Source organism: Kryptolebias marmoratus, linkage group LG7, assembly GCF_001649575.2.
Source record: "Kryptolebias marmoratus isolate JLee-2015 linkage group LG7, ASM164957v2, whole genome shotgun sequence".
Classification (NCBI taxonomy): domain Eukaryota; kingdom Metazoa; phylum Chordata; class Actinopteri; order Cyprinodontiformes; family Rivulidae; genus Kryptolebias; species Kryptolebias marmoratus.
Genome location: NC_051436.1, coordinates 12,812,802 through 12,825,999, shown reverse-complemented (window position 1 = coordinate 12,825,999; position 13,198 = coordinate 12,812,802). Strand labels below are relative to the sequence as shown.

Below are 13,198 nucleotides of genomic sequence, written 5' to 3'. Positions count from 1 at the left end.
GTGGAGCGTGTGGACAGCTTTAAGTTCCTGGGGGTCCACATCTCTGAGGATCTGACCTGGACGACCAGCTGCTCCAAACTCATCAAGAAGGCGCACCAGCGCCTCTTCTTCATGAGGACCCTGAGGAAGAACCACCTGTCCTCAGAAATCATCACTAACTTCTACCGCTGCACCATCGAGAGCATCCTCACCAACTGCATTACAGTCTGGTATGGGAACTGCTCTGTCTCCGACCGGAAGGCGCTGCAGAGGGTGGTGAAAACTGCCCAGCACATCGCCGGGGCAACGCTCCCTGCCATCAAGGACGTCTATAGGAAGAGGTGTCTGAAAAGGGCTTGGAAAATCACCAAGGACTTCACTCACCCCGCGCACACACTCTTCTCCCTCCTGCCCTCTGGGAGGCGTTACAGAAGCCTACGGACCAAAACCACCAGGCATCGGAACAGTTTCTTTCCCACAGCCGTCAGGCTCCTGAACGCCTCCTGACACAACTATAAGGCCCAAACCCCCCCGTCCCCCCATACAACAATAACATACGGACTGTTCTCACACTCATTCACAATCTGTATATAATCTCAAATCGTGCCATTATCTATCTTGTATTGTAAATCTCTAATACACATACAATTCATTCCTAACATTTCTGTATATGTGTACATAGCTCCCATATTTTTTTTATTTATATTATATTTTTATACTGAACATTTTATTTTTATAACAACCTTTGTACACCTGTAAATACACATTTATACGCTGTATAGCACTTCTGGATAGATGCAAAATACATTTCGTTGCTTGTACTTGTGACGGTGCAATGACAATAAAGTTGAATTCAATTCAATTCAATTACTGACGACTTCAACTTGTTTTTAAAATCTCGAGACTCAGTTAGTGACCTGTCTGAGTGGATCCTTGACTTGTTTCAGTCCTGATGCTATTAAGACCAGCTTTACCAAACAAACAGAAGCTTTGTTGGTTCTTAGATGACTCGAGACTTGACTTGAACTTGTCTTTGAGGACTTACCACTTGGTTTTAATAGATTTGATAAGGAGTCTAGACTTTTATTAACCCTTGAATTATGTTCAGATGAAATTGGACCATTTTAAAAGTTTTCTGTCTGAAATCAAGAGTAACGCCAATGAAACATAATACACCGGTTGGTAGGCACAATCTAAGGAACAAAGGGTTTGATTTCTATGTTACTCAGATGTAAATCTGGAGCATAGACAAGGTTTTCACAAAGGGCTGACTTTGACCCCTTGAAATCAGTAGGGATCATCCCGACCCATGAAGTGTCCAGCTGTGCAGTTTGACACCCTTACATTTTGCTGTTGCAGAGTTAAAACACAGACAAGGTCTTCAGAAAGGGGTGACCTGTAACCTGTGACCTTTACCTCTGACCCTGTGAACTTGAAATCAATTGAGATCATCCCAGACCCATAAGATGTTCAGCTGTCCCGTTTGACATTGCACAGTTGGTGACCTGGGACTTTCACCTCAGACCCCTAGAGAGACTCACAACCCGACATGAGAGGTCCTATAAAGGAGAAAGAGTCAGAAGTTGAAGACAACACAGAACATGTTCCAGACCATGAGACAACCAATGTAGAACAATCCAGCGACGAGGAAGTGGGCCCTGCTTCCTGTCACATTCTGTTCAAACAACAGGGATATTTCTTGACCTTTTTAACTTCATTACTGTGTTTAGACAGTAGTTTTATGATATAGTTAAATATTCAGCTGTATATTTGGGCCTACGCCCTGTTTTCACTAATAAGATCCTACTGGTCAGTTTCGACCAGCGAGACGTAGTTCTCAGTTGCTCCAGACCACGAAACGCCAGAGTTCACTTGAACGCACCTGCACTTGAGACCAAGAAGAGCCTCAGAGGTCGGCTTCGTGCATCATTTTCATTCAAGGTTGTGGAAATCCTTTCACTGCATCCAGCCGAATAGCTCTGAAGACTCTTTTCCACAACTGCCGAAAAAAAAAACCTTCATTATTTCCTTCATTTTTACTGCCTCTACGTGCAGCGGAGCGTCAAAAATAAACCTCGGTCATGTCATGTGCATAACCCCAAAAACCCGACTGCAGGATTAAATGGCACCCATATGCCCTGATGTCAGTAGGAAACTTGCGCAAACGATTGAGTTGCATGCTTAAACCCTCGGCCTCGGATTTTATCCAGAGGGCGTATTTCTGCTATTTAATGCCATCCGCAGAAGAAAGCCACCCTGAGATGAAAGCAGATGCATATCCCACCTGAGCTACTAATGATCTCTTCCTCTGGGCTACGAGCTGACTCTGTGGTCTCCCCTTTCCCCTGCTCCCTGGTCTCCTCATCCATCCACTCCTCCGTTTAAGCTCCGTTCAGAGGGAGAAACAAACCACATGTTTCAAGGGAGGAATCCTTCCCGGGCAGAATCCCAGACCAAAGTCCCCCCGGCTCTCCTGCACCTCGGGGCGCATCACGTAGCTCTACCCTGTCATTAAGGACAAGGAATGGAGGGGGGGGGGGAACGCCGGCCTTTATTAGAGCCGGATGGCCGCCAGGCGGTGGGGATGATGTCATCCCAGGTCGGGGCTCAAGGCGGAATCGGGACCTGCGGTGTCGGGGATCGGGCGGTTCGGAAAAGTCGGAGCATGTTTTGCATCTGGAGCTGAGCGATGAAGCAGACGGCGTGCAGTGTCTGCGACAGAGGATGAGTGAATACTTTGTTTTCGGTGCGCGTGCAGGGTTTTGCTAGGCGCGTGGTCAGAAAAGTACAGGCCGAATACATCGCGTTCGCTCTTTGTTTCGGTGTTTATTCTTTCTCTTTTTTTTTTGTTTCAGTGGGCGGCTGGTTGAATGAATCATTTGGAAGGAGGCCGAGGTAACAGAAAGAGTGGTTTGGCTCGGGGAGGAGAAAGGGGAGACGAGAGAGAAGGAAAACCAACTTGTACTTGTGGCTTCTGGATTCCTGACGCTCACTACTGCACAGTCTGTCTCGTTTGCTGCTTACAGTGTGGAACGTATTGCATTTATTACAGACGGCACAGACTTAAACTAATCATCTAAAGCATTTCTGTGTAACCGGTTAGCTTTAATAGACCCAATTAACATAGCTTACAGAATAACTTATTATATTTACAGATTTTTTAAAATAAGAAATCCAAAGTAAACGTATAAATACTGAAAAAACAAAGAGAAAACCGTCAAAGAAATATTGTGCTAAGGATGGCAGCATTAGCAGAAATCTTGCAAACGCTTCTAACTTTTGCTTTATTTGCACCTGTTACCCTATTTAAAATGATATTCTTATTTGGGAAAATTGATCGGTGAGGGAACTTGTCGCAACGTTCCCGACGGTTCCTCAAGTCCCCCGCTTGTTGCAGATGCTCGCACTCTTCTCACACAGTCGTCGCTGGTGTCCCGAACCCATCTCGGTTTTGTCGAGGTCATCTCCAACCCGTCTCAGGAGGACATAAGGTGTATTTTAACACCAGTGTGGGAGCTCTCCTCTGAGAGAAAACATGTCCAGGTCTACAAACCATGTCTTTAATGAATAATAACTAAGTATAAATAAATAAATTTAAAAATCTGGTCCAGATCTTTATTTTAAAAGTGTCCTCCGGTAGATTAAATCAAAAATGTGGGCGGCGAGAAACAAAATAATGTGCGCAGCCTACAGTGCAGTTTTGCAAGCCGTGCACAAAGTAGGCACAAAATGTCCGCTTTTCAAGAATGCCGGTTTAAAATTTAAAGTTTCATGACTGCATTGATATGTTTCAGTGGCTGTCATCCTGTTTACCAGGCTGTGCAGAAAAGCCCCGCTGGTGAAGTAACCAAACCGCCGGATGATTCTTTATTGTCTTTACTACCAGCTGTGGTCAAACATTAGCATGACATAATAATGAAGAATTAAACGAGAGTGGAAATATTAACTGGTTTTTCTCAAACATCCATCAGTGATTTAATTTAAGGGTGTCACTTTAAAGAAAATACCAACCTGCACTGCCTCTAAGGTCTTTAATGACTTTGCTGGGGGAGTTCTCCAGAAAAGTTTGTTTTTTTTACTCATTTTTGCTAAGGCTAGCTTGTTTGCTGGGGTTAGCTTTTAAGTTTTCAAGGATTAGTTTGTTGGTTTCTATAGTTAGCTTGTAGGTTTCTAGGGTTAGCTTGTTTGCTGGGGTTAGCTTGTAGGTTTCTGTAGTTTGCTTGTTGGTTTCTATGGTTAGCTTGTAGGTTTCTAGGTTAGCTTGTTTGCTCGGGTTAGCTTGTAGGTTTCTAGGCTTAGCTTGTTGGTTTCTATGGTTAGCTTGTTGGTTTCTATGGTTAGCTTGTAGGTTTCTAGGGTTAGCTTGTTTGCTGGGGTTAGCTTGTAGGTTTCTAGAGTTAGCTTGTTGGTTTCTAGGGTTAGCTTGTTGGTTTCTATGGTTAGCTTGTTGGTTTCTATGGTTAGCTTGTAGGTTTCTAGGCTTAGCTTGTTGGTTTCTATGGTTACCTTGTTGGTTTCTATGGTTAGCTTGTAGGTTTCTAGGGTTAGCTTGTTTGCTGGGGTTAGCTTGTAGTTTTCTAGAGTTAGCTTGTTGGTTACTATGGTTAGCTTGTAGGTTTCTAGGCTTAACTTGTTGGTTTCTGTGGTTAGCTTGCAGGTTTATATGGTTACCTTGTTAGTTTCCTAGGGTTAGCTTGTTGGTTTGCTAGTACATGAGAAATTCTTGTGACTGAGTGAATCACAGAAAAGAGGAGGAAGTGGCCATTTTTTCAAAATAAAACATCCTGCATGATTTTCTTTTTCTAGGCTGCAGCTGTTAGTTGGAGACGCAATAATGCAAAACTTTGCTTCGAACCACACCCAACGACACGCTAACACAATGGCAAAGCTGATGGATATTCTAAAGACCTGAAGTTAAAACCTGCTCTCACTTTGAACTACAAGCAGCGTCCCTTCTACTTGTCAGTCACAGCAAGGTGGAACATGCACCGAATTGTGAATGCAGAACCTCCGTTCACACATTTCTGAGCCAGTGGTTACACGTAAACACTTCATGAATTTCAGATATGAACTGCTAGAGTTGAACGCTTGCTGTGCTCCCCCCCACCCCCCACCACATGTTATTTCACACATTTTATGCAACTCATTATTGTATCTTCCTCTAATAATATTTAGATGGAAGGGGACCGATATGAGCGGAGTTCCAATAATACAGATTAGGTTCTCTTGGGGGGGGGGGTTGTGCAGCATTTTTGAGGAGAGAGGTATCTGCCTAAGTAAACTCAGGCCAACACTGTGGAGCTGCACTCTGGAACGCGGTGGTGTAACCAGAGCACGAGTTTGAGAATAGCCCAAGGGAACTGGGCTCAGTTTTCCAAAAGCCTCTATCTCCCGAGATATGCAGTGTGATTTGAGGAGAGTTGAGAAATGTGTGTGTGTGTGTGTGTGGAACTGGGGAAATGGATGAAGGGGGGGCTAACAGAACGCCTAAGTCAGGAAAACAAGTCTCAGGAAACCTTATACCTCTCTCTGGCACCAACACAGACGTTCATTCTTCGCCTCTGTCTGTCTCCCTCTGTCTCTCTGTCCGCCTGCCTGTCTCGCTGCATCATTGTTGCCTCGCTGCTGTCTTCTGCACCGCGTGAAATGCAACCAACAGAGCACATGTTGGTCACTCGGTGAAGTCAAGGACGACAAGATGGCACTATTCGAGAGCTGGGGAGACCTGCATCATTTCACAGCGTTTAGGGATGCCGGTGCATGGCCGTCGAAGCACTGGAAACGCTCGTACAAAAAAAAAAACTACATCGAAACATGCGGCTTGACTGGGAGCAGTGTGCTATGATATGTGGTGGCAGTACATCGTGCCCTGTGGATTAAATTCTCAAAAGGCCGCAGAAGAATTCCCCCATAAACAAAACTGGGAGTCCGGTAAAACGAGGCAGCAAACCTAGTCCTCTTTTTGGAGCTCTGTAGCTCTGATGTACTTCACATTAGAAACATCGTTCAGAGTTTTTACTTCTTCACTTTTACACCAACTTTCCAGTTTACACGTCAAAATGTAGCTCTTTCCTTCAGTGTGTCTCTCTTTGCTTGAGGACTTTACATTTTTCTTTTATATCCTCCCAGAGCGCAGAGAGCGCGCATCCAAACTCTCATCGACTTCCAACGTATCAGAATCTGCTATTCAAAACAGGAAGTGAAGGATCTTCTTTAAACTCGTTGTGCCTCTTAGATAAAACCCTGTAAACATGGGAAAACCGATGTGAGACAACCAGACACTTCAGCATTGACTTGGCCCTGTCCACGCAGAAACATTTCGTTTGTTGTTCTAAAACTAGCCTCGGAAAAAAAGCCACCTCTTCCAGAAATGGCTTCGTCCACACACAAACACCCAAACACACAAACACACCTGATTCAGTGGTTAAATCACCTCTTCATGTTCTGCAGAAGCCTGTTAATGACACACTGATTCAAATCAGGTGTGTTGGAGCAGAGGAACAAGTAAAACATGCAGGATGGTGGCCCTCAAGGACCAGGATTGCCCACCCCTGGTCTAATCAGTGCTTTAGATTGGAGGCAATGAGGGGTTTAGTGTCTTACTCGGGGACACGTCAACGTGTGACATACTGATGGTCAATGGTGGAATCGAACCGCCAATTCTCTTATTGGAGGGCGACTGCGCCAATCACTGAGCCACAGGAATAAGTGCACCTCATGGTTTCACCAGGGCACTGGTGTTGTTTTCTTCACTGCCATGTTCCCGACAAATAAACAGGAAACAAAGAAGTAGCTAAGGAAATGGCGGTAAGAAGCGATCGCTAGAAATAGGACTCATCTGTGGTGTTGCCCCCCACGGGGTTAATGAACCAATCGTTAGCCTCAGATCTGCAGCACGAACCCCGGGTCTTCTAGGTTCCAAATATCGAGCTGGAAGTAGGCCAGACCGCCCAATGGAAAAACCCGGGCCGGGTCGAGCTGGGTCTGACGGTGCTAGAGGGGGCATTCAGCACGTAACTACACGGCCGCGGTTCCGAGCGAGCCCGAGTCGAGCTGAAAGGTTTGGCGTCAGTGGAACACTGGCCGTTGATTGGCCAGGAAGCGTCTCCTTCACAAGAAACCCACCATTTTTAAAAAAACAAACATACCTCGAAATCACAGCATTCATTAATGCAGCCAATGAAATGGCCACCCGTAAACCAACACAGTGGCATGGCGAGCAGGTGCCGACGTATTTGTGAATTCAGAGTTAGAACAATGTAAAAACAGCTTTAAGTGCAACTTACTAAAGGACCCAAATATTACTGGGAGGTGTATAAATATTTGAGCCTATATGTTTAATTTTGACCCTGTGTGGATTACAAAGAACCCACAGTGAATTCAAACTTTATTTGCTTTATTTAGACCGGATTTCTGCTCTGTTTCTGATTTGCTGTTATTGTTTTTGTTGTTTTTCCTAACATATCAGGCAGTTAGGCTTAAAAGCGACTTTTTAAATCTTCAAATCTCCAGTGGGAATCCCATTAGCTCCCTCTCTTTCTCCTCTTTGTCTCATGTTCTTTTGTCCTCTGGAGCACAAACACTTCCCCTGCCCCGCACTTCTTTATCTTATCCCTCTTCTTCTATCGCCAGAGAACTTCTCTGTGTCCGTCATCCTCTTTCCTCCTTACACTAGTTTTCCATTCCTCCCCTCTGTCTTTTCTTGCTCTTTTGCCCCCCCACCCCCCATTTTCCTCTATATCTCTAGCTCCCTTATCCCCCCCCCCCTACAGCAAACGGTTCATAATCCACATTTCTTCGCTTCTTTCCACTTGTTTGCTGCCACGCTTTCTCCTTTTGTCCTTCTGTGTTTTTTCCACCTCCATCTATCACTATCAGCGTGTTTCCGTGTTCTCCGTGTTTCCATCTTATCAGCGTGTCCTCTTCTCGCGCCTCGCAGTTCTCCCCTCTGTTCGCCTCTTTATCCTTTCGCTCCCCGTGTCCTCCTCGGCGTGTCTGCGGGGGCAGCGAGTGGTCATGTTGCCTCTGGGCATGGACTGCGGAGGGCACGCTGCCTCGGGTGTGTGTGTGTGTGTGAGGTTGATTGGCACAGAGCCCTGACCGACCTCCTGCAGTGAAAGTTCTTTTTCCTCTCAGCAGTCTGGACTGCTGCCCGCTCTGACCCTCACACACAAACACACCAACACGCACACACACTGAGGCTGAACGGCACACATGGGAGCCATTAATACACACTAAATGTTTGCAACAAACAGCAAGGCAGCAAAACGGGCAAAGCTCTAATAAGTTCTGTTTTCTGAAGTATAAAATATTTCTAAAAAAAAAAAAAAAACAAATACAAAAATGAGTGAAGAAAGAAACAGGAAGAAAATTCAACAAAGACCAGACACGTCGTTTAGCTGATCACATGACAGGTTTTCAGCTAATAACTCTTTGGGAATCATCTTTTAGGCGCTAAATACTGTTTTGTCTGAAACTAGTATCGTTAATAATACATTCTTTAGTAGTTTTTATAGATTTAAAAAAAAAAGGAACAAATTGTGTCAAATTCTGACAACATAAATTTACTAGCTAAAAACGAGCTAGCATTTTAGCTAACAGCTGGATGGTGCTTTAGCTAGTATCTGGTGAAAATACCACCATAATGTTTAGTTGATGCAGTATAAGACACTACTTTTACCTATTTCCTATAGACAAAATTTCTCAGACTTTGCCTCCTTCTGGATGTAGTTTTTGGAACAAAGTCCTCCATAACCATATATATATATATATATATATATATGTATATATGTATATATATATATATATATATATATATATATATATATATATATATATATATATATATATATGTGTGTGTGTATGTATATTTATGGTGGTTTCTGTGGTACTTTTACCTTTATTTCACATTTTTCCCCTTCGTTTCCAACCCTCAGTTTTCCGTTCTGCTCTCTGAATGTCTCTAGGGTCATGTGAAGATGAGCAGATAGCTGGACAGCTGACAGAACTGGGCCCAGATCCCCCCCCTACCACCACCACCAGACTCGGCCCCGTTAAAAAGGGCCACTCGCTCCCCCCGATGCTCGGATCCCGTCTCCTCTGCGGTTCCGGCCAGTGAGCTCACCCCTCTTTTAAAAAATCCCAACGGTGACATCACCGACACGTCTCCGGTTCAAAGAAAAGTCCGAAGCAGCCCGCAGCGAACGGAAAGAAAAGGAGGAACTGGAAAAATGGGTTTTCATTTAGAAGCAATAAGGTTGGTCTGAAGGCAGGAGGAGAGACGGTTCTGGTGCTGAGAGCTGAAGCGCATTTATAGAAACACGTTATTTTCTGACCTGAAACAACATTTAGCTCTTGTGTTTTTGGAGTTTGATTCAGTGCCCCCCCCCCCTCCCCCCCGGAGGTGGTCAGCTGACGTACCAGCTGTTCTCTCTGCCGGTGGCTGACGTTGGCCTTTTGACCTGCCAACACTGACCTCTGCTGTAGCCCTTCCTCCTCCTCCTCCTCCTCCTCCTCCTCCTCATCCTCCCGCACGCATACAAACTTTCAGTTTAGCAGCACGAAACCTCATCTACACCACCTGACTGTCACAAGGGAGTCAAACAAGTTCTTATAAGTTCTTTTTATGCACTTTGGGCACATTTTACGCAACAACTATGGCACACATGGAAGTAAAGGGAAAGAATAAATTGTGGAAGTGACTTTAAAGGGATTTATAACACATGGAAATACTTTCCATCTCTCCACAGCTGGCACAAGACATACAGAGCTTTGTTTTATTTTCCATAAGTTGGGCAAAACTCGGATCGGAATTTGGTTGTCCAGTCGTCGAGTCGCGTTACTTTGCCACTTCCTGTCCCTGTGTACCGCGCTGTCTGGTGTTAAATACAAACAGGATGTGATTCAGTTTGAAACTCTTGTTGTTGTGCTGAAAGACGACGTATCACCAGCGGTGAAAACCAATTCTTCAGAAAAGCGCATGCTCCGATTTCTGTCTCTTGTGTGACTCCGAAGTCCTCCCAAACCGACCGCGACCCGTTTACAAGTCGTCAGATCAGATTTTTTTTTTTTTTGCTTAATTTGGAAAGGTTTGAGCAGGCACAAATGGACACTTTTCATTCAGATTGGAAAAATGTTGTATATTGCTTTAAAATGTGATGAACTTTCTTCGCTACGCTGACGACATCCTGGTTTATTTCCCTTTCAAACCGAGCGTCTCGGCCTTACAAGAAGTCGAAGACGGCTGAACGCAGACCTGTTTGACCCTGAATGAAAGCCTGAAGTGATTGGAAACCATTTTGATATCCCCGGCCCCTCTAGCTCCTCGATGTTCCTCCGTTGTCAGACACCTTGGAGTGTTTTAAATTTGACGAGCCACAGTGTCCACAGTCGTCGCAGCCAGTTGTTATCAGTTACGTCAAACTGTCAAAGCTTACATTTCCTCCTAAAGACCTGAAAACACTTGTCCGTGCCTTCGTCGCCTCTAGATCGGACGGCCCACAGCTCTCTCTCCCTACCTTGGGCTCGAACAAGCGTCTCTCGATCCCCCGCAGGCTAGTCCAGGACGCTGCTGCTCGTCTTTTAACGGCTACCAGAAGGCCCAAGTTTTACACCGGCTGTAGATTTTAGGATTCTTTTACTCACTTTGACATTTTTTAAACAGTTCTGCACCCACTTACTTACCTGAACTTCTCGACTCGTCTAACCCTGAGAGAGCTCTGAGATCTTCCAGCCAGAAGCTCTAAGGTGGCGTTCGTGCTGCAGAGACCATAAAGTCTTTTAAATCCCGCCTGAAAACTCAGCATTTTTACTCTGGCTTTTAATCCGAGCTCACTTTGAGTTCCATCAGATCCTTTGTGTTACTGTGCTTCCCTGTTTTCCTTAGTTTTGAACCTATTTTACTGTACTCGTTGGTTTTATGGGTGTCTTCTGAATTTACTTTATTGACGCTTTTAACGACCTTTCGTTTCGAGCCTTCGGTCAGCACTGTTGGTTTTAAATGTGCCGCAGCAGCGGTTCCCAAACTTTTCAGCTTCTGACACACAAAATAAGAGCGGCAGAGGCTTCTGAACCCAAATATTCCCACTTCAGTCGTAAAAACTCTGTTATTAAAGAAGCACATTCTAGTTTTATTAATTATTATTGTCACTTTATCTATTTACCCTCACTTCGAGTTTCATGACCCACAATGGGGTCCCGACCCCAGCTTTGGGAACCACTGTGCTACAGGAATAAATCTGACCTTGACATCCTTGAATACATACAGGTTTATGGTGATTCTGGGCTTTGTTTGGAAAGAGGAACGTCAGGAATCTGGAAGTAAAGAAGAAGAAGAAGAAGAATCGTTCTTCAAATCGAGAACCTCGCCTCATTACGTGTGAGAGGCTAAATGTCACCCTGTCCTGCTTGTGATGCCACGTTTGGTGCCGTGGCCTCGGGGAGGGATCTGTGAGTGTGTGTGTGTGTGTGCTAGTATAGGGGGATCCTATTTGTTTGTTTTGCCCTCTAGACGTGTCTGAGAGCAGATTAAAGGATTTAGCCTGGCTGGGGGTGGCCCGGCAGCGACTTCAGCTCTTTGCCCCCGTCTATAGCTGATGAGGAAGTCCAGGAAATCGAGATGGGTTTTTTTTTTCTGTAAATGTTGTTATTTTTTAAGTCAGAAGTACAGAATCGGGAGAGGCGGCTGGTTGGGGTTCGGAAAGAAGGAACACGATGAGGGAAACAAAAGGAGACAGGATGTGAATAAAACCCTAGCTGTCTGCGATAATCCTTCTTTAAAGCACCAACAGACTGGAGGACTAACGGTGACGCTGGAGAGCAAAGAGCTCCTGAAAATGATATTATCACTGGGTTATTAGTTGATAAATACTGTATAAATACATGTCATGTCGACTGATGCGTGCGCTGTCAGGGAAAGACACTTTAAACGTTTACTTTCAAAAGATGTGCAAAATGTGCCCGAACTGGCCTGAAATTCATCGGAACGGGCAAGGATTTGAACTACTATAAGCGCTAAAGCGAAAAAGCTAATTTTTCCGCTTGAGCACAGTTTTTCTTGATATGTTTATATAAAGACTTATGTTCTTAAAACTGATCAATCAGACAAATATGTGTTTCTATGAATTCAGGCCCTGGTTATAGTAGTTTTAATTGATCATGTTTTATTTTAAAACCCCGAAAAATCTGACTTCCGAGGACAAACGGAACGCCCACCCCCCTTATGGTTTAGTTGCGATTCAGTAAATCCAGAGGATTTGCTGCTCGTTGAGCTCAGTGACCAGGCTAATTAGCATTAGCGACCCAAAAACAGTCTATTTTTGGGGGGGCGTTTTATGCTTTTCAAAACAGCTTAGTCAAGTGGTTGTAGAGTATTATCTGTGTGAAAGATTTACTGAGGTACAAAGTACCAGAAGTTAAAAAAAATAGTCTTTAAATATCAGTGTTACTCTTAATTGTGCTGTACTACTACAAACAGTCACCATGCTTTTTGTTTAATCTAATCTGCATTTCAAGAATTTAACTGAACGGCAATAAAAGAAACAAATTCAGGTCTTTTTTAGGTTTTGTTTTATGGAACCTGCGGCCATTTTGTACTTGATCTAACCCAGTCAGATGGGCTTCAGTATTGGTCAAAATCTAGGTTTTCCTTTTTGTCGTTTTGTTTGATAATTTCTTTGCCCCAGAAAAGAAATTGTAGTAAAATCTGTTTAAGTGAGACATTCATGAACGACCTTCTGAAGGAGTATTTGTGGAACAGCAGTGGAGCACCATGACTGGAACGGACGTCCGAGCTGCAGGACGGTTCTGTCCTCTGTGTGACAGGGACTTTGTCCGTTTGACGTTCAGGTCCACAGGGGACCAACAGAAAGGGTTAATGTAATCCATTTCTCCGGTGGGGGGTCCCTCCTTGTGTCTTCAGAGTTTCCATTGTGCTGGCCGGTGCAGGTGTAGGACACGCTTTGTTGATCATAATCCTCCCCGGCGAGGCGAGAGGCTTTGAGTGTGTTTGACGTACCCCACCGGCGGGCCCTTTGCTCCTCGGCCGCCCAACGGGCCACCGTCTCCCGCGGCAACTCATGGGATCCGACAGGCGGAAAAATAATGAACAGCACCTCAACCCGGCGCTGACCCGGCTCCAACTCACCAGCTCCACATGAGGGGTAAACCAACCACTTAAGTGAGCCTTACAGGATCAAATCCTACTCAGGTCCCCCCCCCC

At 44.8% G+C, this 13,198-nt stretch overlaps 1 long non-coding RNA gene across 1 annotated transcript in view; it reads left to right on the top strand.

Moving 5' to 3' along the window:
• The first annotated feature begins 2,273 nt into the window (after window positions 1-2,273).
• The window catches only part of LOC119617163, a 16,600-nt gene continuing 5,675 nt past the window's right edge, over window positions 2,274-13,198 (top strand). Inside the window, exons 1-2 of the long non-coding RNA XR_005233346.1 lie at window positions 2,274-2,725; window positions 2,835-2,874. This is a non-coding gene — a long non-coding RNA (uncharacterized LOC119617163). The remainder of the gene's footprint in view (window positions 2,726-2,834; window positions 2,875-13,198) is intronic.